The sequence below is a fragment of the Atractosteus spatula genome, chromosome 10 (genome assembly GCF_055471065.1).
Source record: "Atractosteus spatula isolate fAtrSpa1 chromosome 10, fAtrSpa1.hap1, whole genome shotgun sequence".
NCBI classification, from domain to species: domain Eukaryota; kingdom Metazoa; phylum Chordata; class Actinopteri; order Semionotiformes; family Lepisosteidae; genus Atractosteus; species Atractosteus spatula.
Window position 1 is genome coordinate 14,236,783 of NC_142715.1, and position 26,843 is coordinate 14,263,625.

At 38.8% G+C, this 26,843-nt stretch overlaps 3 non-coding genes across 3 annotated transcripts; all 3 read left to right on the plus strand.

The window, feature by feature from the left end:
* The first annotated feature begins 9,571 nt into the window (after positions 1-9,571).
* Positions 9,572-9,659, plus strand: trnay-gua (transfer RNA tyrosine (anticodon GUA)). Its single transcript is given in 2 exon segments — positions 9,572-9,608; positions 9,624-9,659. It is a non-coding gene; the product is annotated as a tRNA-Tyr (tRNA).
* Positions 9,660-17,015: 7,356 nt separating this feature from the next.
* On the plus strand, positions 17,016-17,087 carry trnaw-cca (transfer RNA tryptophan (anticodon CCA)). Its single transcript has one exon. It is a non-coding gene; the product is annotated as a tRNA-Trp (tRNA).
* Positions 17,088-18,634: 1,547 nt separating this feature from the next.
* trnan-guu (transfer RNA asparagine (anticodon GUU)) lies at positions 18,635-18,708 on the plus strand. Its single transcript has one exon. It is a non-coding gene; the product is annotated as a tRNA-Asn (tRNA).
* The last annotated feature ends 8,135 nt before the right edge of the window (positions 18,709-26,843 follow it).

Consider the following 26,843-nt stretch of genomic DNA (forward strand, 5'->3'; position numbering starts at 1 on the left):
ATCAGCAAGTATACAGTAGGAAGCAATTAAACAAAATGATTAGCAAAAATTGAAGTTGAGTAGATTGGAGTAAGAAATTAATTCTATTTGTAAGCAAACGAGAACCCGCGCTGCGCATGAATCACACCAATCTTTCAGCATTTCTGAAACGTTTGATTGAATTGACAAAGAAATCCTCGCCCGATCTTCATCTTTGAAAAGGTTAACCTTTTGAGCCAGCAGGTGTAACACTGCAAAGCTGCCTGTTTCTCACAGATGTTTGAAGCTGTAGATAACATTTTGCATGTTTGGTGCCATGGCTTAGCTGGTTAGTGTGCCTGACTAAAAAACAAGAGATCCTGGGTGTGAATCCCAGTGGTATCTATTCATAAACAGCAGGCCAATCACTGCCAATATTTATGGAGCTCAATTTAAGGATGAAAGGATATCCATGTGTTACAGCTTTCTGCAGGTGTTTTATGTTTTAGCACAAGTGTTGGCTCTGTGGCGCAATGGAGGGCGTGTTGGACTTCTAGATGTTAATAGAATGAAGTCATTCAAAGGTTGTGGGTTGGAGTCCACCCAGAGTCAAATGTTATTTTGATTCAGCCTTTCGAAATCCTCTAGGGATTGGTGTTGATCAAGTCAAATAGAGGACTTCTTCTGAGTCGACAGTCGAAAATGAACCAGCGGCCACAAGAGAGAAATTAGCACTGGACCTGGTCAGACATCACATTATTCCTATCCTGTAGTCCTTGCACTGGTTTCCTGTCAAGTTTCATGTCGACTTCAAAATCCTCATGCTCACCTATGAGCCTCTCCATGGCTTGGCACCTCAGTACCTGTCTGAGCTCTTATTGCCCTACTCCCCTAATCGCAACCTTGGCTCTTCTAATTCTGGTCTCCTATCTGTCCCCCAAGCCCGTCTACACTCTACGGGTGACAGGGCCTTCTCCGATTATTCCCCCAACCTCTGGGTCTCTATCCCCAAGGATATCAGAGAGTCACCTTGTCTAAATTCCTTCAAATCCAGACTCAGAGCCTCCTTCTTTAGAAGAGCCTTTAATTAACTATTCTTTACCCCTTTGCTCCTACTGTATTTAGTACCACCATCTACTGTCTCCTTTAACTGTGTATTCTCATCCTGCTTATCTTGTGTATTTTTTCATTGTATTGTTGTCATTCTGCTAAGTGCTTTGAGAAGCCACCTTTAAAGGCGCTATATAAAGTAAAGTTTATTATTATTATTAATAATGAACAGTGCATTTAACACTGAGCACACTTGGTCCTTTGAGAAGGATTGCAGGGGTAGGGAACAAGCTTTTCACGTGTGTTGTTGAAGACCATATCATGGCTTTGTTGCAGGAAATGTCTGAATGCCATCATCGGAGTAAGGAGAGGATCAGGGTTTTGGGGAAGTCTTTTTGATGCCTGAAACTGTGTGGTTCCCGGTTGTAACGGCTGGCACTCTACACCTAAACAACAGAGAACACCGTTGACATCGCTGAACTGCCTAGCGGACATTTTGTCGCCTTCTTCTGACCTGTATTTAAAGCGATTCTCTAAAAAAGTGGCACATTATATCTGTGGTACCTTTATGGAGGGTGAGCGCACTCATAAAGATCATAGATTCGATCACAAGCATCTAAAAATGAGCGTGAGAAAATGACATCACGCTATAAGGTTGAATGGCACGAGTTCTCTTTTCCCTCCGTAGAAAATGTTTGTTTTAAAGGAGGTGTCATGTTATTTTTTTGCCAGACAATGCCATGCCGTAAGAACAGTGTGGTTATTTAAATGTATTGGTCTGAAATTGGTTTAAATCAAAGGGATGTAACAACAAAAAATTAAGTGCTTTTTAACACTGAGATAGTTGGAGATATTTGGCAGCAGTGGAATTCCAACTTACATCCCCAAAGAGTCTGGAGCTTTAATCCAGCTCTTTAGAGTGCTCGGCTGCGTTAGCCTTGACTGCCTCATACCTCACACTGGCTCAGAGAAAACTGGGTGGCTTGCAAAGACTGGTAGGAGAGGAAAGGAATAAATACTTTTTTTATCTGCTAAAAGAAGGAAATAAATATTTGATAATTGTTTGTTTAGCAGTTGTTTTAATCAAATTATTGTAATGCAGTGGCAGGTACAATTAAGGTATAATATGTACATGAACTGAGTCTGAAGTCTGAGTCGGTGATGGCAGCTGACTATGACTGGAGGACAGTTCATCATGAGTGGGTAAGCCTGCATAATGAGGGAGAAGAGATTGGCCTCTGTGACGCAGTGTCCGGTGACACTAACCTTCTGTCCTACTGTTCTCTGCTAACGTAGAGGGTGAATGTTGTTTAAGGTGAATGTAAGGTTTCTTTCTTGTAAAATATTTTCGAGCGCATTTTTGTTGCTGAAACTTTATCTTGTGCATTTGAATTAATTCCGATATTGTCACTTAATTCTATGCATTGTTTCATCAAACTAGAACATTTAGAGGAGCTCAATTGCATTAATGAATTGCATAGTGATAGTATTTCTTGTCGTTTAAATATTTCAGTCAAAAATGTAGAGAAGGTGCTCCTGTTTTCACCATTATAAAAACTCTGTTTCACCAGTTATATTTACTCTCATAAAAGTATTGTAATTGTATTGTTCTGTTCTGTGACAGTCTTGAGTGACACGTTTTCTTTTATTGCACTACACTTCTCCAGAGGCCAGTTCAGCACACAAGGATCCTCAGTCAAACAAACACTGCAATAGCTTGATAAAAGCCACTTCTCATCCTTTCTCTTAATGTTGGTGCTACTATTCTATGCAAAGGAGGCGCTTTGACAATTAATGGTGTAATCATCTTAAAGAGAGTCTTCATGAAGGTGTGCGTGGCAAGCTCTCCACTGGCAATTGACCGAGCTTTTGAAGAAACCAATCTCATTCAACAACCATACAAATTGCACAGCGTAAGGCACATGAAGCGAAATTCGTGAGCAGATAGACACAAAACAATGTTGCTTCACATTATTTGCAAAGCTGTTTTGCTTGTCTAACCACCTCTCCCTACTTTGCAGTGAGCACATATATTTCATTTTCTTCTCTTATATTTTCCTTGATATTTTACTATCCCTTTCCCCCATGTGGAGATGTATCCACATCCAAAACCCCATGTTTCACCCTGCATTTGTGCCAGTTTTACAATCTGTGTAAAAGCCTGCCTTACACAGGTCTAGTGGTACAATCAGTCAGTCTATGTTATTTATACAGCTGTGCACAGTGGAGTCATGTTGAGGTTATAAGTTCAAGCCTCCCCTGGAGCCATTAAGTCTTCTGAATGTTTTCCACTCATAAAAAGTTCATTCGCCGTAGCAGTTTCACTGTGACTTTGCAGGTAAAATATTCTTAATGAGAATAATATTTTGTATGCGATAAATAACCGCACCAGAAAATATTGGAGAGAAATGGCTTGTCGCACTATTTGCAGCAGACACTCAGACACAGAAATGTCCTGTCATTAAAGAAAATGTATGAAGAAGAGGAGTGACATCATTGCAAAGGTGATATTTTCTGATGTCTGTCTTGGTTAATAATCATTTGCGTGGGAATTACTTCTGTCATTATTACTAATACTGATAAAAACAGAGAACTCACAGCTCTCTGGACGTTGGTCTGGACTCTAGAAAGTGTTTTTATTTGCAAGCGGCTCTGGAACTCAACACCTGTTGATGGGTCACTTCTGTCAGACACATCAGTGGAACCCAAGCCCACCTACACACACATTCACACACACTGATAGATATACTGTACACCTACACTCTCACACACATTTACACTCACAGACACATCACACATTTATACACACAATCAGACACTTACACACTCACATATATACACTCACACATGCTATCATCATTAATACTCACATAGACGCAGACACTACACACACTGACAGACATACCAACACATACACTTACGAATATAAAACTACACACTGACAGACACCACACACTCACAGACACACACCATACACACACATTCACAGGCATGCATTCACAGAAACAGATACTACGCATACTCACAGACACACACTTATGGACACCAAACACTCAGAGACCCCACACGCTCACACACTAACAGCCCACACACGCACAGACACCACACACTTCCAGACATGCACCCACACACGCACAGATACCACAAACACACTTATCCACAGATACACAATAACTAACACAAATATAAATACTACTAATACTACAACAGTAACACTATCACTAACACTGACACAAACTACTAATAATAACAGTAATGCTGTTACTAAAACTAACATTACTACTAGTGTTAATACTCTAACAGTAACACTATAATTATAATTAATATTAACATGAATATGAACATTAAAACTAAAACAATCAGTAGTGCCACTGTCATTAATACTCAAATGAACACTAGCATTAAAACTACCAGTTGTACTCTCACTAATATTAACATAAAGACACTGATATTAGTATTAGTTGCTGCCCGTGACGTCACACCGCTCTCTGTGACAAATGCGAGACACTTAAACGCGTGCAGTGACGGGGCGCCTGTTGCCGCGGTTACCATTCTTATGATTTATAAACACTGGAAAAATGCATTTAAACTGTTACTTACATACATTTATGAACTTGAAATATCATTTTCTAGCTCTAGGATACAGTTACCTAAATAATAATATGAATAATCATTGTGTAATTTCGGATTGAACATTATTAACCCTATCTATCTATGAATTGGCTTCATTACTCAGCTCTCCTCCCCACTGATAGCTAATGTGTGGTGAGCGCTCTAGCGCACTATGGCTGCCGTCGCATCATCCAGGTGGATGCTGCACATTGCTGGTGGTGGAGGGGAGTCCCCATTACTGTAAAGCCCTTTGAATGGAGTATCCAGAAAAGCGCTATATAAGTGTAAGCAATTATTATTATTATTAACCCTAAACGCACTATAGTAATTGGTCGATACAGTCATTATCGTCCTGGCCAAATTTCCCTTTGGCCCTTACCAATCATGGCCTCCTAATAATCCCCTTTCTATGAACTGGCTACATTACTCTGCTCTCCTCCCCACTGATAGCTGATGTGTGGTGAGTGTTCTGGTGCACTATGGCTGCCGTCGGATCATCCAGGTGGATGCTGCACATTGTTGGTGGTGGAGGGGAGTCCCCATTACCTGTAAAGCGCTTTGAGTTGAGTGTCCAGAAAAGCGCTATATAAGTGTAAGCAATTATTATTATTATTATTATTATTATTTATTAACTGTTTTCTAGATATTTAAACAGGATCAAGAAAAGAATCAGTACTCACCAATTGGTGAAGTTAATCGATTTTTCTATGGTTCTTCAGTTGAAATAATTGGTTGTCGATAGATAAGTGATCAATAACTCTTCTCCGTGCACTCCGTGCGCCTCCCGCGCTCTCTCTCTCTGATCCCGGCACTCTGGCTGGTGTCTGTGACGCCACAGCGCTTATTCTGACAGAACAGAGCGCGTCTCTGCTGCATTTGTGTGTCTTTTTCATGAATGCCAGAGGTACTCGAAATGTTGCAAAAAGAAAAGTGTTTTTTTTGTTTTGTAAAAAAGTGAGTGCTGATTTTTATTTTATACAGGAAACGCATGCATGTTGAAACACTAAATTCTATAAATAATTGAGAAATAATAAAGCCAGGAAAACATATATGTAAAAATAAAATTTGATCACATAATTTACTTCATTACCTCTGGTGGTTAAATGTTTTTTTCTGTTGTGTTTTTTTCTCTTGTACCTATTTCTGATCCTCTGGTTGTAGTTATATTTGTAAATTCCAAACGTTTAATAAAAAAATAAATAAAAAAGAGCGCGTCTCTGCTGGAGGAGACTCCTGTCCGGAGCCCGGAGGGCTTTTCATACAAATATAACATCTCCAAAAAAAACAAACCGGGCTGTGAAGAGAGGCGATTTATAACAGTTGGAGGAGGAGAGCGACAAACCGAGGACTGAAATTCATTAAACAGAAAAAAAAAATAGTTTACTTCACAGATTAATGCGTTACAAAGCGTACCCATGTGGAGCAGTAGAGAACGAGCACGAGTCCCTGAAATAAGCGCTTTTAATGATTTTACACGAATCATCAGAGTATAGAAGCCAGGAGGATCAGACTCATGTTCCTGGAGGTTAAAATGTGTGTCCTGGTTTTATTTCCACCCAGCTCTCAGCTCTATTGGTAGTCTGATGATTTAAATTAACTGTATAACTGTTACAAGACTTCATCTAATTGTACATTTATAAGGCTGTCTGTGAGACACTTGTGAGAGCAGCTGAATCCAGGGCTGGTGTAGAATCACCAGAGCACTGCTCAGAGCTACAGACTGGTCAACTGGTCACTGTTGTAGTCACGACCATCAGACCATCGGCTACTAATAATCAATATACTGATCAGAGTGTCAATACTTGTGTTTATTACATAAATACTAAGATGATTCCACACTCACTTGTGTTATAAAACACTTAAAAAACATGTTTGGAAGCTGATATACAGTAAAGAAAGTAATACTGAAGGGCTGGAAGTCCTGGAAAGAGTTAATAGAAGCTTCTTGCTTCTTCCCTGGAACAGAGCCCACAGCTGCCAGATCAGTGACCCCTGAGCCCAGTTCACAGAGAGGAGAACAAGGAGCTCCTCTCTGTCTCTAAGAGGGCTGGGAGAAAGGAGAAAAGATGGAGATGTGACTTGAGTCCAGGTTGTTCTGTCTGATATTGTTCATGTAGCAGCACTGATTGTCTGAATATGTTCTGGTTCTGGATTATGAGGACAGAGAACAGTACGGAGTTGAGCTTCTGTCTGAGCTGTGAATCTGACTGAGAAGAGAATAATGATTTTTAATTCTGCCTCTGAGAAATTTTCTTCTTTGCCAAGTGGTGTTACATCCCCTTCAGATACTCTGCACAGACTGCCAGAATGAGAGAAGAGGAGAGAGCGATGGACAGATAAGAGCACACACAGCAAGAGAGACGTCTTGATTTACTTTGAAGCAAGTGTTCATTTCCTTTCTGGAAACTTCAAGAAATTCATACAACTTCTAAAAGATAAAATACAAATCTTGCTTATCAGGACAGAAGAAATGCTGCAAAAAAATGCCAGTGATTTTTTCTCCTTTTAACGAAAAGTGGAGAAAAACGACAGCAGTGCATCTCCGTCGGCTTGATTTAGCTTAATGCATGTATTCACTCCCTTTTCTGTAGATTACAGCCTGCGAAAGATTAAATGAAGTTCTTGGTTACTCTTGGTGACTGCAGAATACTGCCAGTTGGCAGGAAAATGACAGGATTTTATTTTCTTTAACTACAAACATGTGAGTTGTGAAAAGCAACGTGAATGTGTCCCTGTGCAGCTGTTAAACAAAGTGCTGGTGGGTCAAACGCACTCAGGGACGCGCTTCAGATTGTGATGATGTAAACATCATCTCCGCTAAAAATTGAAGGGATTTCTTCGCAAACCCTCTTGAATGTTGCAGGAAATCTTCATGTTTTACTCGTGTGGAACTACAACAAGTAAACAATTAAGTACCTAAGTCAATGTCCAAGAAAACCATCTTCACGTGTGGAATTTTTCTTTAACTGGCTGTTGGGAGAATTCATTTATACACCCGTTGTATCCTTAGCAAAAAGATTTTAAAATTAGAACACAGATTTGTTGGAGAACTTGACAATCCTTGACAATCATTATTAAATGAGCATTATACAAATGTGCGTTGATATTTTTAATATGTACCTTAATTGTAATATATATATGTACATAATTGCTTTGATATGGATGTTCATTTGAAGGAATTGAGGAAACTATGAAGGATCGCAGAACAACCAAAGATACATTTGGGCATCTGCTATTGGTAAAGATGAAAGAGCACCGTAAGTGTGAAGCTTGCATACACACGAGAGAAAAAATCGGTTTTAATGCACTTCATTAAACTGATGGTGTGCTTATCAATTGTGCATTAAATGTACATAGCAGAGGATGGTTTTGATCCATCGACCTCTGGGTTATGGGCCCAGCACGCTTCCGCTGCGCCACTCTGCTGACAGTGGTTGTAGAGTGATTGAACAAAACTGCTCTATCTTTGCTTTCTAAACGTGCGCCCGAGATGAAAAGTCTGAACGGTAATCGCAGACTTCACTTTAAGCACTTGGTCTTTTATAGTACAAATCATCACACGCTGCTCTACATGGGCGTGTCTTCAATATCGTTGAGAACCAAACCTTCTGCTTTCCGACGCAACTGATTCTTTCGTCGTTAATTCCCAAATCTTCAATGAGAATCAGTGAAACGAAAATCAAACACATGTACACACTCGCGTCCTAGCGTGAAAGAAAAATTATGGAAGCAAGAAATAACAAGAGTAGTCTGAACAGCTCCAGCCTATCAACTGCTTTACAAAGTGATCGCTACCTCCACACCCAGTTTATAACACTGAAAATGAACCAGGAAGCACAGCAAAATTCTAAAACCAGCAAATGCATCTGCATACATAAGATGTCAATTTTTCAAAAGTAAAATCTTTAGCTTTGAAAGATTGTCATCCATATATTTTCGTTTTTCTCTTTTTTACATAACACATTTTTTTACATAACACGCTTTCGAGAAATAAACTGTCTTGTAATGAAGGCTGCTTTAGAAAATGTGTATCTAGCTTTGTTCAATTAAAATCGGGACATCCCAGTGGGCAAAAGATGTAGAATATACGACTATCAAACGCATACCTTAGACGTGTAAATGTGCTCCGTAACTGGTCTAGAATGAAATTCTAATATACGTATATCGTTATACGTCAATTAGACATCTATGATTATATGTTTATTATACATAAATGGTTGGAGTTCTATTATACGGCTGAATTTAGAGGACTATTATACATATATAGTTAAAGGTCTATTATACATCAAAGAAAGATTTTTATAGGTGTAGAAACTAGTAAATAAAGCCAATGATTTGTTTTAGAAATTTATTCTTAAAATATACAATTATTCACACCTGAAAAATATGTAGTTTAAATTATAGATTATATACAATATTGTAATCAACAAATGTCTAATCATCATAAAAAACACAACTAGTAAACTTCAGTTACAAATTCTAGTAACATGGCAATATATATATAGTAATGACAAACACGAACTAATTACATGAACACGCTAATATTTAACTCAAAACCACATTTCGATTCAAATATAAATTTTAAAATTTACAACTTCTTTATTTCCACGAAAATATTATTAATGTAGCACAAACGGTACTTTCTAATAAAGACAGAAAGAAACTGTTTTGTGTCTCATGGTGATCCTCCTCTCGATACTAATGAAATGTTTAATATGATCCCTCGAGAAAAAAAAAAGGAGTCAATTTCCGCCTGGAATGATTGATGCCCCATCAAACATTTTGTAATATCCCTGGAAGTTTATACAGTAGAATCCTGGTTCGTGGCTTAAATTCAAGGTAAACAATACTAAGGAAACAAGTTGGAAACTTGATGTCGAAGTGGGATTTAAATCACCCGGAACATTTCACAACATTGGGCAGTATGTGCCAGAAAGCAATGCTTGACATTCCTTCGATAGCTCAGTTGGTAGAGCGGAGGACTGTAGAGAAATCAACGGGGAATCCTTAGGTCGCTGGTTCGATTCCGGCTCGAAGGAAGGTACTTTTTGTGTACTTTAATCAAAGAGTTAAAAAAGCGAATCTGTTTCATTCAGACATTGATCAAAAGCTCAATAAACGACGAAGCAGAGGCTCCTGTTCTGAATTCAGCCCACGTCTGATTGTCTTGTTTTGGCCAAGATCTGATCTTTGAATTAAGGGACTACACTGTCTGCTTTGTAAGTCAAAAATACATACAAATGTCAAGTTTTTTTGTAGATATAAAGGTGTTCTCTGTTTTCAAAGGATAGGTACTTAATTGGCATAATGATTTGGTATTGATTTTGTATCGTTGTATTATAAAGTTTGTGCTTTCTGTGTTTTTATCGTATTGTGAACTTATTTTTTAAACAAATGCTTACAAAGGCAAACACGGCACACATCTGTTTATACCAGTGGTGAATTGTACATTTTTATTAAGTACAAGCTACTGTGCACTTCTGGGAGTATAACAGGTTCGATATAAAGTGGCAAAAATATAAAAGGGGAAAATACCCCACACTGCGTGTAAAGCCCTCGTTGTGACTGTTTTAGATTAAAATGGTGTACTGTGCACGAAATGTTGCAGAAACACAGTCTGATATTTTGATAATTATTATTTTAATAATTTGATCAAATTGAGGCCCAGGATCCAAATCTTCAGTTCTGATTTTTTTAAGTGATACCTTTCCTTCCTGGCGTGGAAGTCACACGATGTGAGCAATTGTTTTTTTTTTTACGTTACGATCCAAAGAGCCTCAGACGCACTGTAACCAAACCAGGATGGATTGTGCTGGGAGCCGGACTGAGCTCATTCTCACTCCCTGTGCTAAAAACAGAATTAGCTCTTCCCCGAACATCATCTACAGCTGCTGGATGGTACTCTGCGTCTTACTGCTCCGGCAATTACTTTGACGAAAGACAGATCACTTGTGCGCTTTTAACCTTCTCGCAGCTACGGGCGAGACTGACGCTCGCGATATGAAGGCACCCGCTGGTACACATTCTCTAACTTTCACAATCGCGACAGACTTCGCTTTTAAAAAAAAGTAGATATAGCCCTGAAAAAAGCATTAGCTTTTTCAGTTTTTACATTAATCTATTTTGAATCAAAGTTTGATTTTTTTTATTTTTTATTGCATTTTACATTATAATAATAATCATTATTGCTTTCACTTATATAGCGCTGTTCTGGATATTCCACTCAATGCGCTTTACAGGTAATGGGGACTCCCCTCCACCACCACCATTCTCCTGAATGATCACAGAGAGTCAGGACCTCGATTTTACGTCTCAGCCGAAGGACGGCACCTGTTTACAGTTTAGTGTCCCCGTCATTGTACTGGGGTATTAGGACCCGCATGGACCGCAGGGTGTGCGCCCAGCGACAGAAACCAGACGTGTTTCGGGCTCGGCTGCGAGCAGGACAATGACGTCACGGGGACAAAGTAGAGGAAATCAAAACGGTTCTATAAAAGACCTGTGTCAGCTGTTGGTTTGCAGTCTGGACTCTAAATCCTCCGATCCGATTTTAAATCTCTCTAATACCTGAGCTGCGGCTTCTTCCGAGTATTTATTCGTATACTTATTATGTGTAAGTGTATAGATGAAACCTTTCATATATTGTTCAGTTTAAACCAAAATGCTTTACTAATACAAGAGAGAAGTATAGTATGAAGGATGTGACAAATTTATGATTTCTTGGAACAAAACGGTTTTTATTTGCATTCGAAATGAAGCGGAATTTTAGCGCGACACACAAACGCTTTGTCTTTTTTAGAGAGTGATTTTTAAACAGACATAAATGTAGAAAACGTGTTTTTTTAGCACTATAATAGCAGGGTCAGTGGCGTAATGAATAACGCGTCAGGCCTCGCGTCAGAAAATTATCAGAACTGTCCTTGTTGTAATTAGCACGAACTGCACAGGCTCTGAATCAGACCATTTCAATTAGTCTGATCATTGTAGGACACGTTAATGTAGAATTATTAATAGGTTTATTAGTTAGTTAGTTCAGGTTTACCCACCTGAACTAATGTAAAATTATTACTTGGTCTGTCTCGTTTGTATATAAATGAATGTCTCTGACAACTTAATGTTAGTTTTATGATGTAGGTCAGGCGTTGACATATGCACGAGTATACGAAATGTCTCACTCCTGATTCAACTCATGTTCTATAGGAGATTGGCGATTCCTCCTGTTTCTCATACAACCATATCAGAACAGAAGCCCGTGTCACCCAGCTGTGATTCAAGATCGACTCGCATCTTTATCCCTTTTTTGTTCGTGATCATTATTTTCTTTAGTTATGATCAATATTGAACTTTTTCTAAATGAAATGACAATAATCAAACATGCAGGCAGATTTTTGAAAAGTATTCGGAATTGACAGGGTGCCCCTTTGGAACAGTCGTCAGAAAATGTGAGAAAATGAAAGTTATGTAAGCTCTCACACAAAGCATTGAAGATTGGAATCTGAGTGTAAAAAAGCTACCCGTCTCCCAATGATAGGCAAGGATACACACCATGACTCGAATAGACTCAGCGAACATTAACACCTATGATATTAAGAGTGCTTTGCACGTGTCGAACTTCAAGAAGGAACTACTACAACAGTTGTGGACATAATTCAATACCACCGGCAAAGTCCAATGCCGGCAACGTCTGAGAAAATAATGTTCACTCATGGAATTTGGTCTTTGAATGGCTGGCGAGAAAATTCATTTATACTCCTGTTGCACCCTCAGCTGAAACATGTTAAAATAACAACGCAGATTTGTTGGAGAACCTGACAAGAATTATTGGGTTAGCACTGTATGTTATTTGGTATCTTTACTTTATTTTATTTATATATTTTTAATATAAATGTTAACATGCATGCTGTATAATCTATTGTCATTCTAAAATATGTTAGCTGTGGATGCGAGGGGGGCTATTATACCTTGTGAAACACGCAAGGAACTGTAAAAAAGGCTGGTATTTGAATAAGATTGGCGATCACAAGAAAACCACAATTTATGTGGTATTATCATCAATATCCTTCAAAATCGACGTTCAAATGAAGGATTTGAAAAAACTATGAAAAAAGCAACAGTAGTAGCAGAGGATTTTGATTTTTGCTCTTCAAGTCAGTAGATCGCCATAGAGTTGCACCCCTACAAATAGCACAAAGGATGAATCCCACCATCTTCATTATTGCTATGTTTGTGCCGGTGAAAGTAGCGTTTGTGCTATTGAAAGCATCTCGGAAGATGAAGGTGCAGTCACTTCCACATGTCATGATATCATTAGATCCGATGACAAGAGCTGAAGCCCCCCAGTCCAAGCCAGCAATGTGAGGAAGAGGGGTATGGAGGAAGGTAGTGTGGCCGAGCAGTCTAAGGTTCTGGATTTAGGCTCCAGTTTCTCTGGGGGTGTGGGTTCAAGTCCCACTGCTGCCAAATGTTAGTATTTTAAGACCTGCAATACGATCAGTAAAAGCGCTTTTTGTTAGGCTGCGGGAAGTGTTTAGAGATAGACTTTCTAAAAGACAGGCTGTCAGCTTAACATCAAGGCAGAAAAAATATTTTGTTTTCTCAACAGAAATTCTCTTTGGCACGTTCAGCTTTATGTAGGGAACAACATCTGCCGAGATCACGTTTGAGGCAGTGCACATGATAGTGTTCCGGCAAGTACATTTAATATTGGCTGTGGTGGTGAGCTGCTTTTGTCTGTGAAACTTTTAATTCTTCACGCCGAATCGTTGGCAGGGGTAAAGCTTATTAAATCTTTGAACATAGCGCTCCATCAGAAATACTTTGTTCGTGATCAAAAGAGATCAGAGGATTAACTTCATGAATTCACATAGCATACCTTACAGGAAAGATTTAAAAGGGGAATTGATTGTGCTTCCTGATGTTGTTCCTGTGGTTTCTTTGGATACAAAGGTGAATGTTCTTTGACGTTCTGCTAGAGTATCCACTGGGTGGGCTTTATCAATTAGCTCGGATAGGTCATCAGTGCTCCGTCTCCGGAAAATAATCAGCACTGTCGTTTTTTCCTGTGCTGTCTTTTAAAACATATAAGATCACGAGTTTACAGATTTCTCAAAATAACAACTATACATTTTAACCCAGCGGTTAGCATTCCTTCAATCCAATAGTTTTACTCTGGGTAAAAAGCAGCGCAATATACAGAGAGATGATATTCAAATATTTCAACGTTCTTATTGGATTACCTGTATGGAGATATCGCTCAGAATTCCTAATATGATTTTGAGTTCAGTTTTGCTTTACTACTTTCAGAGTCTTTCATTGACCTTGCTGAAGCAGAGAAGTGACATAATCACAAATGCGACCTACCTGTGCTGCTGTTTCTGGTTAATAATGATTATTGCGAGGAAAAAAAAAACAGCTCCTTGCATTAAGAGCAAGAGCAACCAACGTGCTCTCTTGTTGAGTTGTTTTTTTTCCGTGGTACTCTTCCTCAGATGCAAAGTTATTTGGCGAGCAAGGACCTCTGAGAAGGAGCCTGAATCCGTCAAGAACTCTGAAATTCTAATATCACATTCCGTCTTGTGTAGCTCAGTGGTAGAGTGCATGCTTTTCATGTATGAAATCCCTGGCATCTTGAGATATCTTATATTGTTGTGCTCACATCGCAATCTTCTATTGAGTGAGAACTCTTTGCCCGTGTTCATAGAGAGCCAGGTTTACACAATTAAATTCAGTCACACACAAAGTGCTACAGTGTTGCTCTGCTGTTTTAAATGTACCTCCAAAGCATTTCGTTCTGTTAACTACCAAATGATTTGAACTAATTTTACGTCATATTCAGGAAATCCAGAGAAGGTCATCAGACTTTTAGTGGCTGTTGAAGAAAACACCTGTTGAATCTCACCAGGGATTTCTTGAGAGATCATTCAGCGAGCGAGTCCTCCCTCTGGACTCCAAACATTTTTAGTTAAACTGTTATTCACATACTCTAACGAAGAGAAATGTTAGTGTCTTCCGGTGTGTGAGCCCATTTCTAAAAAAAAAGTTATATAAATTGAATTGTTCTACTTTTTAGGCTTGCATAGTCTTATTAATATTTCAGTTAAATCTTTTTTTCTGTAGTAACATCAGTTGATATTAATATTAGTCCTGATTTATAATTTTTTGTCATGGTTGATCTTAAGTAATTTTGTAATTAGTTTCAGTTTTGAAAAATGGTGCAGAGAAGCTACCAAAACTGGTAATGTTCATATAATGTGTAATGCAATAGCAGCATTTTGGGTTGAAAACAAAAAGTATATCTTGGTATGAATCCTAACACTTCATAGGCAGCGTTCTAGGACTTCTCGCTTCAGATAAAGTTGTCAATACATCATAGATTTCTACTCAATCAATATCAGCAGTGTTTTCGCTACCGAACGCTAAATATAGATCCTGGCAATACTTCGTGAGATCTTCGTAAGAAAATCCAAAATACTACGGAAGGAATCAAATTTATATGTTTCTTTGGATCGAGAATATGATCATTATGAGATTCAAAACATGCCTGTCTTTTCTTTTTTCGAGGACAAATGGATTATTGAGGTGTAAAGATGGGTTCAAAACCAAAATCACCTGCTATGGCTGCTGTTTCTTCAAATCCTTCAACTGATCATCGATATCGAGGAATAATATATAGTTTCTTCAAATCCTTCAACTGATCATCGACATAGAGAAATAATATTATACAAATTGTGGTTTTCTGTTAATTGCCAATTTGACTGTAATTACATCTTCGTTTACAGATGTCTTGCATGTATCACAAGGTATAATAGTCGCCGTGCGTCCTCAGTTAAAATGTACGACAAAAGTACAACATTTATGGTTACATCCATATTAAAATGAAGGTAAATATACCAAGATATTAAAATACAATTGTACAGTCCTAACTTAATAATGCCTGTGAAGTTTTCCAACAAATCCGAACTGTAATTTTGAAATATTATAGCTGAGAATGAAAAGAGAGTACAAAGATCAAATTCAATGAGTGAAAATGCACCAGTAGTTCTCTAAACTCAGTTTCTTCCCTGAAATGACTTGCTTGTGAAGCACCAAGCAGCCTTGAACGGATCGCAGAAATCAAATATACAGTACAGATGGATTCAGAGTGTGCTTTCCAACTTTTGTGCAACATTTTCCTTTGATAGGGCGGAGTTGTCTTCACAATCTGGGTTAAATAAAAAGGAGTGATGTCAGTGTTAAACAGCTTTCCTTCTTGGGGAACAACGGTTGTGTTCCATATTTCTAATTATTTTGGTTTCAAGATCGCAATTTAGTGTGAAACATAAAAGCCAGCTGGATAAGCTTTATTAATTTCCCTCACGGGATCAATAAAGTATCTACAGTATCTATAAATCTCTTACACGTCATTTACAATGGCCTTTCAACTAATAGCCCGTGCAGGGATCAAACCCTAGCTGTTGGTACAGTACGAGTTGCGTAAGGCTCTGTAACGCGCAGATGAGAAACTAACCTCTGCTTCTTCATTATATACACAGTGAGCTATATATGCAATATATATGCCTAAAGAACTGGACAATCAACTGAAGGACCTCAACTGGATGGCCGTACACAAGAGACTGGCCACCAGAGAGGTCCTCTACAGACACTCGCTTACCAGGAACCCGCATTGCCCCCGGGACACGTGTTTCATCGAGGAAACTCAGAAGCACGTGTTCTGGAGCTGCCCCTTCGCCAAGGCGGTGTGGGGCAGAATGGACAACACCATGCAACTCCTGGGGACGGGTGCGGTGCTCAGTTACCAGTACATTCTGCTGGGGCTGGCACCTACCGGATTGGACAAGGGGACGCAGTTCCTGATGTGGCTGCTGCTGTCCCTCACTAAAAAAGGCCTGTGGGACTCCGTAAAATTTCCAGAGATTCATTTATTTTTAAAGGAAAATCACCAACAGCGGCCGAGATCTACTGGAGTTTTTTCATTCTATACTGCGATTTCTGAAGGGTACCCTGTGAAAATACAAGTTTTGACGAGAAGGGATGGACATATAATGTCAAAAGGCTTGGGGAATTGAACTTTAAGGTGAAGACTGCAGGTTCAGTAGCAGCAGAACCTGATCAGTATCAGTTGACTCCGATATACTTTGAAAATGAACTTGGGGATTTAGAGACAGACGTGCTACCGTTGCACTATGGGGTACTTAATTTAAAAAAAATAGGAAAAAAAATCAGTGTTCCTGGATCTGTAATTGAGAACAACATCTACACAAGAGCTGCGCAGGAAGAATAAAATGTGGTCTGGGATGAAGAGACTCTCTTCGGAAGAGCGGCGCTCTTCACAGGAGATTTTTTTTTTGTGAAGCTGATTTGTGTCCTTTGGGGAATTCAAAGGCGCTGATTGTTGTGACCTCGTGGCGCAACGGTAGCGCTTCTGACTCCAGATCAGAAGGCTGCGTGTTCAAATCACGTCGAGGTCAGCTGTTAATTTTTCAGGTTCTGCTGGTCCTGAACACGGAATTCACACCATGCAGTTGAGTTCTATCTGTACACCACATAGATAATCTAAACAAAACAGAGCAGTACAGGACACGCAGTGTGGAGCTCACACAGGCTTACAGTCTCCAGCATTGGAGTGGAGGGGAAAAAAAGAACTTTGTTTTTTTTTTGAAGAGAAAAGGCACAGTTCACATCTGCTTAACATCACGTCCAACTTTAGAGACAGCTACATCAGAAAATGGAATCCCGGAAGTTTCAGATAACTTTTTTTAGTACAGGTTCAAGCAAACCTGAAAGTTAATGAGTTTCCGGACACTTTTGTTTTATTAAAAAGTGTCTGAAGCCTGAAAATGTAATTTGGAAAAAAAACCCGCTATTGGACATTAGCAGGTGCTTTTTGTAACGATTTGCTACTTCATGCTGGAAAACAAAGGAAACAGACCCAACGTTTACTTTCAGGTGCGGTTCATCACATAATATAGATGTATTACTGAGGATTTTGAATAAAATTTACACGAGCCAGGTAGAAGTCGAACCTACAATCTTATGATCCGAAATCAGACGCGTTGTTTATTAAACCGCTGGCATTTCACATGACCTGAATTCCCCCATAGTGTGCTCAGCGCCGCTACTAGTAACGCACCGCTCCGTCTAAAATTTCAAAGTGAGAAACGTGTTTTCTGATTTTTTATGAGTTTTAAAATATAACCTCTTTAAATCAGACAAGGGGTTTATATTTCGCATTGAAATTCCGATTGATTGAGAATTCAAAGAAAGACTGTTTTCTTCCACAGCACCGTATAATTATCACATCCAACAGACTCTCCAACCTCGGTGGGTGAGCAATTGCTCCGATTAATTAGGTCACGTATCATGTTAAATCACTTCTTCTCAACACAACATTTCCTGGTGCACGTTTTCTCTATGAAAAAAAGACATTTTTCCCTTGCACGATTTCTCGTTTTTTATCAAAGCGTACAGAAATAAAAAAAGAAGAAATAGTGTCGCAAAAGAACTCTGTCGCCCTTGGGAGATGTCAAACGCATTGGACATGAAAAATGCCAGATAAAAGCCAGTTCTCTTCGTTTCTCAGTGTCGGGGCTGCTATGTAAAAGAGGCAATTTGCTCTGAGCGCAGGTTCAGCGCTTACTGAACGCAGATGTCTTAGAGCGGTGTGTCCAAGTGGCTGTAAAAGGTGACGGCTGTCCTGTCACCGTCGCTTAGTTGGTTAAAGCGCTTCTCTGTTAAACAAAAGAACCGAGATTCAAATCCCAGCCGTGTCTTTCTTCCTATCTTGTAGTACAGAACGTACCATTTTGGGCACTCACAAAGGGCTTGATTTCGTTAAATGCATGTGTTCATCTCCTTTCTGGAAAACTTGTTTTTGATGAAATTCACACAGCTTGCGAAAAATGAAATTCAATTCTTGGTTATCAGTGCAGAAGAAATATTACCGGTTGGCAACATAAACGGTAAGAGATTTTTTTTAACCAAAAACGTGTGATTCGAGAGAAGAACATGCCAGTCAGTCTCTGTGGCGCAATCGGTTAGCGCGTTCGGCTGTTAACTGAAAGGTTGGTGGTTCGAGTCCACCCAGGGACGGGGCTCTTTTGCGATGTAAACGTTGTCTTCAGTCGATTGGATTTCTCAGCGAAGCCATAACCATTTTAATATTTGCAGGAACTGCGAGTGTTTAACACGTGTCAGGGTAACCGGGAAATGTCCAATAATGCCCAACATCGCAACTCCCCAGAAAACCATATTCACCCAAGAAAAATTATCGTCGAATCGTCATTTATACTCCAGTTGAATCCTCTGCTGAAATATTTTAAAAATACAATGCAGGTTTGTTTGAGAACTTGACAAGCATTGTTACGATAGCACTGTGCAGTTGGATTTTGATATTTTGACATATTTACCTTAATTTTAAACATAAATACTATACAGTCTATTGTAATTTTAAAATATGTTAGCTGAGGATGCAAAGGGGTGAAAGGGAAAGGTCAGAGGGTATAGTAACAACAAGGTTAGGATTGGTGGAGGTGGTAGGGGTGTTGATGGTTTTTCTCTGTAGAGGATGATTGAGTTTTTTATCCTTCTCTGAAGTGAGAAATTGGAAGAGTTAGGAGTTGAGGGATCTGATGAGGTTAATTATAAAAGGAAGTTGATGTGGAGCTGTTAGCCGTAAAACTTCCTAACGTCTTTGGTTGTCATCAAAGATAAACTGCAGTAAGTAAAGATAAAGAAAATTATCTTTGCTTACTGCCCTGTCTTTCTCACACCTGAAGAAGGCTCCACGGCCAACACGTTATGTTTCCTTTCTTCTCTTTTCAGCATGGAATAATCCTTTAATTTTTCCTTTGCAGCCTACGCATGCTGACCCACCTGATATATAACATTCCTATAATCACAACTATGAATGTCCACTGTGGGTATTTTTTCCATTATTATTTATTTTGGCATTGAAGCATATTTGATGTAATACCGAAGTGTCATAATCACTGAAAAACATATTTTATCATTTAGAAAGGATTAAAAAAATATAAATCACTTTGAATTGCATTTAGCCTGTTCTGATCTAGGTTTTCTATATACTTTAACATGCCATGTTCAGAATGTCACAACGCAGAAATGCAACAGTGAAGTGTCGTAATTACAAATGTTCATGATGAGTGATTTTGTCTCTCTTACCTTAGTGTCGGAATACTAAGATGTTTTGGTAACGAGGAAGGAGGGAAAAAGTAAATCAGCAGAAGGGGTGCTATTTTGTTGACTATAAATCCTCACATGCCATGTTCAGAGGGTCATATTTTAAAAAATGGTACAGTAAATTTTCTTATACTTCATGATTTTCATAATTTGTTACATTGTGTCTCAGACCTTTTGTCAGAATTCTGAGATTTTTTTTTCTAAACTGGGGCCATCGCAATACAACAGAAAGAGCAATTAGCTTTTCCCAATGAATTCTCTCATGCCATGTTCAGAGGGTCATATTTTAAAAATGGTACAGCAACATTTCCTGAAGTTCAGGATTTTGACAGTCTGTTACATTGTGTCTCACACCTCAGTGGCAGAATTGTGAGACGATTTTATAATCAGGAGGGAGGGTCATAGCAATAAGCAGAAAGTGTCATCACCCTTTGCTCATCCTCAGTTAACCATATATTCTCATATGCCATGTTCTAAATGTCCAATTGAAAACTGCTATAATAACATTTCTTGCAAAATGCAAGATTTTGCGACTTTGAGAATTCACGTTTTGCCTTTGTCTTATTTACTTGTTGTCTAACATGCCAGTTTGTGTTATTGTGAGTTTTGAAAATTGGTTTTCGATTTTCTGAAATGTGTTTCATACAAAAATGCAATTTGGATAATCATTACTTACATATTCCCCTTTACTGAGGATATGTGCAGTAATCCACTCGGATTAGTATTTTTAAAAATGACTATAGAGAGCCATCTACAGGCGAAAGGCGGCATAACATCACAGCAGCAGCATTTAAGGTGGAACAAAAAACGCGAATAAGAAGCTGGCGAATAAGCAGCCTACACAGCCTCATTAATGCAATAGGATTGGGTGAGGTAGAAAAATATTTCTTCCTCTGAATCCTAACATTTATGTAGGTGTTCTAGGACTTCTCGCCTCAGATAAAGCTGCCAATACATCACTTATTTCTACTCCATCAATATCAGCAGTGTTATCGGTACTGAGCCCTAAGTGTAGGTCCTGTCATCATATAAAAACTTGAACTTATGGACTGCATTCACCTGATAAAATCTGATAAAATTAAAAAAAATAGGAAACAAATTTGCATGTTTTTCTCAGATCCAGAATAGCATCATCATGAGACTCAAAACAGACCTGTTTTTAATTCTTTCCAGGAGGAAAGATTATTCAGATGCAAGCATGGGTCCAAAATCAATGTACTCACCTATCGCTGTTGCTTCTTCAAATCCATCAACTGAACGTCGATATTGAGGGATGATATCATACAACTTTTGGTTTTCTTTTAAAGCAAATTTTATTAAAATATGAGCCTCTATTATAGTTGTCTTGGATGTTTCGCAAGGTATAATAAACCCCCTTGTGCCCTCCGCTAAAATATTATTAAATACAACAATCTTTATATATATATAGAACAGCATTTATGGTTACATGTATATTAAAATTAATATAAATATACAAAAGTATTAAAATAGAAATGTACAGTCCTAACATAATCATGCTGTCCAACTGTCTTTTTTGCTTTTTAAGTGCTCCAACAAATCTGTGTTGTAATTTTAAATATTTTAACTAAGGGTGCAACGAGAGTATAAATGAATTCTCCCGCCAGCCATTTGAAGGTCAAAGTCCATGGCTGAATACGATTCCCTTGAATGTTGGCCATGACTGGTCATTCCTAGTGATAATGACTAATGTACTCAATTGTTTACTTGTTGTAGTTCGCCACACAAAACAACTGCATTTCCTGCAAATATCAAGTGGGTTAAGGTTTTACTAAGAAATCCAATTATCTCCAATAATGAGAAATGGGCTCGAACCACTAACCTTTCAATTAACAGCTCCCAGAGACTCACGTGCATCCCTTTTCTCTATTTGCAAGCTTTTGGTAAAAAAAAAGACTTTATTCTTGCCAGCCTGTGATATTTGTTTTGCACTGCTAAGCAAGATCTGTGTTTCATCTTTCGCAAGCTGTATGAATTTCATGAAAAGCAAGTTGTTCTAGAAAGAAAATGAAAACTTGCATTTAACAAAATCAAGCCACACGTGATCATCCATAGTGATACATTCTATAAGACAAGACGGGAAGAAAGGCAACACTGGGATTTGAACTCAAGATCTCCTGTTTAATAGGAAAACGCATTAAACAAATCAGCCAAAGTGCTGTCAGAGTATTAACATCATGTCTGATGTCAGTGATTGCAACTGACGAGGAGGATCGCTGGAGGACAGTTCACTGTGAACAAGTCAGCCTGCATAATGAGGGGAAGAGACCAGCCTCTGTGATGCACTATAGAGTTACACTAACCTTCTGCCCTACTGTTCTCTGCTGCATTCTACCCTAGCAGATAAATATTGGTTTCCATGCGTGTAAGGTTTCTTTTTTTTGTCAAATATTTTCAAGCATATTTTTGCTGTTGAAAATAAGTGGTTTGTGGTTTTGAGTGTTGTGTTCCTCTTCCCTTAGTGTCACCCAAAATGATACACTGTGCTTTGGCAATTCTTCAGGCTATAGTGTTTAGAGGAGCTCAGTTGAATTAGTTTGCATAGATAAAGTATTTATTTTCCTTTTAATCCTTTAAAGCATATTACATTGTCAATACATTGTATCTTTCTTCCTACTAATTGTCATCATTTTTTTTCTGGCTTGATCTCGTAATCAGATATTTCAGAATCTTCCTTAAAAACTAGTAAAAGAAGTGGGACACATTCATGCACACTAAAAAATACGAAAGGGTAGCAGGACACAGTAACCACCAAACATCTTGTAGATTGAATGAATGTGCCTAAAATATTTCAGTACTTTAGAGGGTTCTGCCATTTTAGATGTTGTACTGTGCCTGTCTGATTTATCAAACGTGTCATTTAAATCTCACATCATTTCTATATCAGTCTGAAGGCCTTGCAGTAAAGATTGCAATTCATCCCAAAATGCCAAGTTTCCCACTGATGATACGTACAAAGAAATTAATGTACATTTTCCCCCAAAATCAACCAATTTAAAAATCAAATGCATCCCTCCTCATCTGCAGTTGGAGAGAATAATGTCAGAATAAATACAGGTTTAAAAGTCAGGAGCATTGATAGTCCTATTTAAAAATTTTGCTAAAATGCTCACAATATATTAAAAAAGTTCTATAAAATGCAAATATAATTAAAACATATTAAAACAAGGTAAAAAGAAATGATACACAGTTATAAAGATCAGGAATTATCAATTTGAAGTTACAATCCACTTACAATATGCCAAAAATGGCAAGAATATGTAAAACAGGTGTATAATTTTCTTTTTAAATAAAACAAGTTAAAAATAAATACTAAATACTTTTAAAATTCAGGAATGTGATTGGTCAGATGCTTACGATGAGTGTTGTTGGTGTTTCGTGTGATTTAGCGAATTGAAAAAATATTAAATTTAAAAACGGCAATAGCTCGTATGAAAAAATAGTTCGTAAGTATCTTTGTTGTAACAGCTGCGCCAGAACTAGTGTATTCATATTCAGCAGAAAATTACCTGAACTTGACTGGTTTATATTCAGTTATGTGCATTGGGAACAAAAGGGAGACTTACTGTACGTGGATTTTATTAGGTTTTATGAATCAGAAAATGCATTTTTACACGTTTATGCCTACGAGCAGAAATAACTTCCTGCTTTCAGCGCTTTTATTGTTTCTGCTTGTAACCTCGAACAGAGAAACCCAGTACTGACTCACAGAAACGCCCCGGAGTTTCTGTGTTTCTGGGATTTAAGAGGGATGTATGAAGACAGTAGAGGGGAGTTTGTTTGTTTTTTTTCCCCGCTGTAGAAGGCGGTGTGACGAGTCTGGAGGGAGGAGACGCACATTCCGCACTGGGAGTGCAGAGCAATGAGTTTCACCTGCAGCTCGCCGAGTCCTGTTCTATATAACCGCTGAGCCCGGATACACAGAGTCTCCAGCCAGTGTTGGAGACGCACAATGTCAATAGTTTTTTTTTAAGCAAAAGCCGGGGTTCTTTCGCTATTATTATTATTAGTGGATTATTTGAGTTAGTGGTTACTGAGCTAGACCGGCGCGAATAGCGCTTCTATTTCTTTTCTCTGCTCAAACACTGCTGGGCAAAGCTTAAATTAAAACCCTTTTTCTGAAACATTGAGTGTGAGGGGTAACAGGTGGAGGTAGTCCGTATCGAGGTCACCGGGGGGGTACTCCTGTCTCCCCAGATGACACTTTTTATTTTTAAGATAAACGCGAGATAAACAACGTTTGTTTGAAACCGCTCCACAAATTTTCTCACATGCACGTATTCTCCAATATCACCACAACAAAACCATAAAGTTTGTTTCCACAGACATGACACTATTATGCAATAAACCAATAAATTAATGAACTAGCAGAATCCCAATAAAAACACCCGGCCACCTGGCCAGCCCAGCATGTCAATATCATACATTTTACCAACAAAACCGCAAAAGCAAAAAACAACAAATATATATATATATATCCCATGTTTTTACCTTATTCTGGAGCATGATATATATCCAAAATAACCCAGACTAGTTTATCTCAAGAGCTAGAGACTAGTAAACGTTATTGATTACTAATAAATGTTTGAAGGATGAGCGCCAGAAATAAGGCGATTTGATTGGTAAAAACCGCTGTCATTCATTGTATTTTAAGCCATTCAGAGGCCTTAGGGGGTGAGACTTTCTCTGGAAGCTTCAGGCTGCATTTTTAGCTGTCAATCATTGACTCAGAAGGGATAATCAATCAGTTTTTTATCAGTTTCTTATCAGTGCTCCTTTTTTTCCACACCAGAAGGCAACTCTGAGGTTTTGTTTTCATTGCATAACAGCAGATAAAGGCTCTCTAGCAGTGTCTAAAGGTTTTTATAGCAATTGCAATGGTTTTTATTCTTATTTTCAATATTTTATTAATTTATTAATGTCATTCCAGGTCCAGTCTTCACAAAACATGATGTAGAATTTTTTCTAGTTGATCAATTTGTCCCAGATTTTTATCCAAGCTAGTAGTTACCTAGAGGTTTTCAAATCATTCCCAGGCCCTTGACATGCATATAGTTGATAAATCTGACCTCTGAAGACCAAAAATACATGTTCGCCAGCTGTTTTTTGGGGTTTTTTTCATATGTTTGTCTGCTGAGTGGACACATTAAGAAATATAAGAAATTAAACTATTCACACTCAAAGCCAAGAGGGCTAGCTTCAATTTAAGACCTGAACCAGGCTCCTGCTATGTTCTGCTGCAGAGATATAACATATGTTTAAGGGGGAGGAAATTCCAGGCAGACATTGTCTAAATATGTCAATGTTGTTAAGTGGTTAAAGCCCAAATGAAGGGCTGTTTTGGATGAAAGCAGTAGATTTGGGTCTGATCAAGCTCGTTACTGACCTCACTCACGCAAACTCCATACGCAGTATTCGGGACTACGTGTGATAAAGAGAAGAGTGCCCCCTTCTGATATATCAAGAATACACATAACTATGGAAGCCCGTCTCGCCAGGGAGTGAAAAAAACCGCGCTATGGTATCTCATATTTGCAACTTCGGAATTATCCCCATTTAACTGTCTGTTCAAGTTCAAGTTCAAGTTTATTGTCATTACACTCATATACATGGTATATGGTATAACGAAATGCTATTTAGCTAGCTCTCGGACATAAGTAGTACAAAGAGAAAAAAACAACAACAACAACAGTACAATTGTGTAGCAAAAGAAAGACAGAGACAACAGGCAGTGTGCAAAAAACAACAACAGACGATGTGCAAAACAACAAAAACTAACAGGTTACGTGCAAAAATATGCATCAACAGAATAAAATAAAGGGATAGAAATTATGGGGAGTGAGCTTTTGACATGTATGGTAGAGGTAGATTTTCAATGTGTGTCTGGGTTTTTGGTAAGAAAGAAAGGAATCAGGCACTGTGAGGTTCAGATCATAGGTGAGAGGTGAGGTGAGAGTGAGAGTGAGAGAGGCTGGGAATTTAACAGTTTGATAGTGCAGGGGTAAAAACTGTCTCTGTCTGGTAGTCCGGGCCCGAATGCTCCGGTACCGTTTTCCAGATGGTAGCAGATCATAAAGTCTGTAGCTGGGGTGTGTGGGGTCTTTGATAATGCTTAGAGCTTTCCTCAAGCACCGTCTGTCATAAATGTCCTGGATAGATGGGAGGGTAACCCCAGTGATGGACTGGGCAGTTTTCACCACCCGCTGTAGGGCTTTGCAGTCAGCAGCACTGCAGTTGCCATACCACACTGTGATGCAGCCTGTCAGTGTGCTTTCTGTAGTGCATCTGTAAAAGGTAGTGAGGATCTGGGGACATGTCTTAAACTTCTTCAACCGTCTTAGGAAGTACAGGCGCTGTTGTGCTTTCTTGATCAGACAGGTGGCATTGAGAGACCATGTGAGGTCCTCGGTGATATGGACGCCAAGGAATTTAAAGTTACTGATCCTTTCCACTTCAGTCCCATTGATGTGGATAGGGGCATGTCTGGTTTGCAGTTTCCTGAAATCAACGATCAGCTCCTTGGTTTTGCTGACGTTGAGGGTGAGGTTGTTGTCATCACACCACGTTGTGATATTGGTGGAGATTGACCTCCTCCCTGTAGGCCCTCTCATCATTGTCTGTGATCAGACCTACAACTGTGGTGTCATCGGCAATTTTGATGATGAAGTTGGTGTTATGTTTGGCCTTACAGTCGTGGGTGTAGAGGGAGTAGAGCAATGGACTAAGCACACACCCCTGGGGGACCCCAGTGTTCAGAGTTAGTGTGCCGGAGGTGTGGTTTCCAAGCCTGCCAGCCTGAGGTCTGCCTGTCAGAAAGTCCTGAATCCAGTTGCAGAGGGTGGTGTTGAGACCCAGTGCACTGAGTTTCTTGACTAGTTTCTCTGGGATGATAGTGTTAAAAGCTGAGCTGAAGTCGATGAATAGTAGTCTTGTGTATGTGTTCTTTTTGTCCAGATGGGATAGGGCAGTGTGTATGGCAATGGAGATTGTGTCATCTGTGGATCTGTTGG